At 39.0% G+C, this 4,300-nt stretch overlaps 1 pseudogene; it reads left to right on the top strand.

The window, feature by feature from the left end:
• Positions 1-613: 613 nt before the first annotated feature.
• Positions 614-1,589, top strand: LOC128572940 (S-adenosylmethionine decarboxylase proenzyme-like; annotated as a pseudogene).
• Positions 1,590-4,300: the final 2,711 nt, after the last annotated feature.

Below are 4,300 nucleotides of genomic sequence, written 5' to 3' on the forward strand. Positions count from 1 at the left end.
CCTTTTTATATATCTAAGAATTCACTCTGGAGAGAAAAACTACCAGTGTCAACAATATGGCAAAAACTTTAAACAGTACTCAAGCCTTTCTGTACATAAAAGAAATTCATGTGGGGAGCAACCCTACCAATGTCAAGAATGTGGCAAGGGAAGTGCCTGTGACTCAAAGGAGTAGGGTGCTGGCCCCAAATACTGGAAATGGTCTGTTCAAACCCAGCCCCGGCAAAAAACTGCAAAAAAATAATAATAAATAAATAAATGGAAGTAAATATTTTAAAAAAATAATGTGGCGGCTTACACAGTGTAGCCAGTGACATTAGCTAGCCCTCGCTCTACTCTCTCTAACGGGGAAGCAGCAGACTACAAGAGACTGAACTGTATCTACCTCTATTTCCAACAGACTCAATTCTACTTTCGCTCACAAGAAAAAGCTGCGGAAATTTTATTAGTCCTTTTTAAAAAAAAAAAGTTAATATAAAATTATAGCAAAAAAAGTAACCTGAACTTTAGTAACACAGCTGGAACAATCCGGAGAGGCGGTGGCAGCGGCAGGAGAAGAGGTTTAATTTAGTTGATTTTCTGTGGTTGTTTGTTGTTCGCTAGTCTCCCAGTGATGGAAGCTGCACATTTTTTCGAAGGGACGGAGAAGCAGCTGGAGGTTTGGTTCTCCTGGCGTCAACCTGATGCAAACCAAGGATCTGGGGATGTTTGCACTATCCCAAGATCTGAGTGGGACATACTTTGAAGGGTGTGCAATTTTCAATCATAAGTGTGACATAAACTGACAAGCAGGAAGCTTATGTACTCAGTGAGAGTAGCATGTTTGTCTCCAAGAGACGTTTCATTTTGAAGACATGTGGTACCACCCTCTTGCTAAAAGAACTGGTTCCCCTGTTGAAGCTTGCTAAGGGATTAGAGTGGGTTTGACTCAATTCAAAGCTTCTTTTATTCTCATAAGAATTTCATGAAGCATTCTCATCAAGGGTACCCACACCGGAATTTAAAGGAAGAAATAGAATTTCTAAATGCAATTTTCCCAAATGGAGCAGCATGCTGTATGGGACGTATGAATTTTGATTGTTGGTACTTATATACTCTGGATTTCCCAGAGAGTGGAGTAATCAGTTAGCCAGATCAAACCCTGGAAATTCTGATGACTGAGCTTGACCCAGCAGTTATGGACCTGTTCTACTTGAAAGATGGTGTTACTGCAAAGGATGTCACTTGTGAGAGTGGAACTCGTGACCTGATACCAGGTTCTGTCATTGAGTTCTGTCATTGTATCATTGGATGCCACATTGTTCAATCCTTGTGGGTATTCAATGAATGGAATGAAATCGGATGGAACTTATTGGACTATTCACATCACTCCAGAACCAGAATTTTCTTATGTTAGCTTTGAAACAAACTTAAGTCAGACCTCCTATGATGACCTGATTAGGAAAGTTGTGGAAGTCTTCAAGCCAGGAAAATTTGTGACCACCTTGTTTGTTAATCAGAGTTCTAAGTGTCGCACAGTGCTTTCTTCACCCCAGAAGATTGAAGGCTTTAAACGTCTTGATTGTCAGAGTGCTATGTTCAATGATTACAATTTTTTTTTTTTTTTTGTGGAATCACTTTTTTTTTTTTTATTGTTGGGGATTCATTGAGGGTACAATAAGCCAGGTTACACTGATTGCAATTGTTAGGTAAAGTCCCTCTTGCAATCATGTCTTGCCCCCATAAAGTGTGACACACACCAAGGCCCGACCCACCTCCCTCCGTCCCTCTTTCTGTTTCCCCCCATAACCATAATTGTCATTAATTGTCCTCATATCAAAATTGAGTACATAGGATTCATGCTTCTCCATTCTTGTGATGCTTTACTAAGAATAATGTCTTCCACGTCCATCCAGGTTAATACAAAGGAAGAAGCAGCAACAACAGCAGAGTTGATTAAGAAAAATGAAGAAAAAGTGCAAAAAGAGAACACATGTAGAAGATGGTGGCTGCTTTCTAGATGTTAATACTGGGGGCCCTGCTTTCTATAACCACCACCTTGAAGTTGCAGAAAGCCCTAGATGTAATGATAGTGTAATCATTTTGAATTGTATGCATTATTATATCAAAGAATTAGATGTCTTGCATGAATGCTCTCTTCTGTGTTTAGGTGTTCTATGCCACTCTTGCTGTGAAATTGAAGTGCATGTAGAAAAAACCATTTACTATACGAAACTTTACAACACTTGTGAAAACAATTCAATTTGGTTTATGCACAGGGTAATATTTCTCCAGATATCCTCCAAAATTCCCCACAAACAAGGCTTTCATCCTCATTAGGTGTTGGCTTCAGCCTAACTATCTGGGACTGTTCTTTTAAATTGCTGCCAGAATTTTACATCCAGTTACCTCCACTTTATAGAACGTATTCTTTACTGAAGTTACTAGGACAATTTCTACTTCATACAGGTGTTTTTTGCAACAGCAGTTATTAAAGTTTTTCTTCCACAAGTTGGGTCCTCTTAAAAAAAAAAAACGATGTGGCAAAACGTTTTTATTTTTATTTATTTATTTTTATATTTTGCATTTTTTCACTGGGGCTAGGTTTGAAGCCACCACCTCCGGCATATGGAGCCAGCGCCCTACTCTTTTAAGCCCCAGGCACCACCAGTCACAAAACTGTTAACCAATACTCAAGCCTTTCTGTACATAAAACAACTCACTCTGGAGAGAAACCCTACAAATATGAAGAATGTGGCAAAGCCTTTATTCAGCACTCACACCTTTCTGAACAGTAAAGAATTCACTATGGTGAGAAAACAAACAAATGTCAAGAAGGTGGCAAAGCCTTTAACTGGTACTCACGCCTTTCTGAACATCAAAGAATATCCTCTGGACAAAAACCTCACAAATTTAAGAAATGTGCTAAAGCCTTTTAATGTAGGTCAACTAGCAGTATACATGAAATAATTTGTTGTGGAGAGAAACTCTAGAAAGGTCAAAAATGTGGCAAAGCCTTTAATTCATTTGAGAACCTTTCTGGACATTTATGAATTTATTCTGGAGAGAAACTTCATAAATAGGTACAGTGGGCAAACTCTTAACTCACGTTCAATCCTCACTGTACATAGAAGAAATGACACAGGAGAGAAACCCTCCATATAGAGACTGTGGCAGTGCCTTTGCCTGGTCAGGCTAAGCATAGAAGAACTCAAACTGGTCAGAAATCCTACAAATGTGAACAGTGTGGCAATGACTTTAACCAGAGCTCAAACATGACTACACATAAGAACATTCATATTGCAGAGAAATCTTACAAATGCGAATAATGTGGCAAAGGTTTTCAGTGGTCCTCAGTTTTATTAAACATAAGAGAAATCGTAGCAGAGAAAAATGGTAACAATGTGAAGATGTGGCAAAGCCTCATTCCAGTAGGCACTTTTTTCTGTACACAATAATTCATGTTGAAGAAAACTTTACAAATGTGAAGAGATTGACAGCTATTTAATCCTTAAACCATTGTAAAAATAAAAAATCAATAACAGAGAAATTCCCTACAAATGAGAAGTGTCAAATTCTATAACCAGTATTCATTTCAGTACATAACAGAATCCATACAGAAATACTAAATATGTTAAGACTGTGACAATATCGGGCGGCACCTGTGGTTCTGTAAGTAGAGTGCTGGTCCCATATACCGAGGGTGGTGGGTTCAAACCCGGCCCTGGACAAACTGCAAACAAAAATTGCCGGGCTATGTGGCATGCGCCTGCAGTCACAGCTACTCAGGAGGCTAAGGCAAGAGAATCACCTAAGCACAAGAGTTGGAGGTTGCTGTGAGATGTGACACCACATTACTCTACCAAGGGTGATAAAGTGAGACTATGTCTCTAGAAAAAAAAAAGAAATAAAAAAAAAAGCTTGACAGTATCTTTTTTTTTTTTTATTGTTGGGGATTCATTCAGGGTACAATAAGCCAGGTTACACTGATTGCAATTGTTAGGCAAAGTCCCTCTTGCAATCATGTCTTGCCCCCATAAAGTGTGACACACACCAAAGCCCCACCAACCTCCCTCCGTCCCTCTTTCTGCTTTTCCTCCCCCCCATAACCTTAATTGTCATTAATTGTCCTCATATCAAAATTGAGTACATAGGATTCATGCTTCTCCATTCTTGTGATGCTTTACTAAGAATAATGTCTTCCACTTCCATCCAGGTTAATACGAAGGATGTGAAGTCTCCATTTTTTTTAATAGCTGAATAGTATTCCATGGTGTACATATACCACAGCTTGTTAATCCATTCCTGGGTTGGTGGGCAT

This window comes from Nycticebus coucang, chromosome 20 (assembly GCF_027406575.1).
Source record: "Nycticebus coucang isolate mNycCou1 chromosome 20, mNycCou1.pri, whole genome shotgun sequence".
NCBI classification, from domain to species: domain Eukaryota; kingdom Metazoa; phylum Chordata; class Mammalia; order Primates; family Lorisidae; genus Nycticebus; species Nycticebus coucang.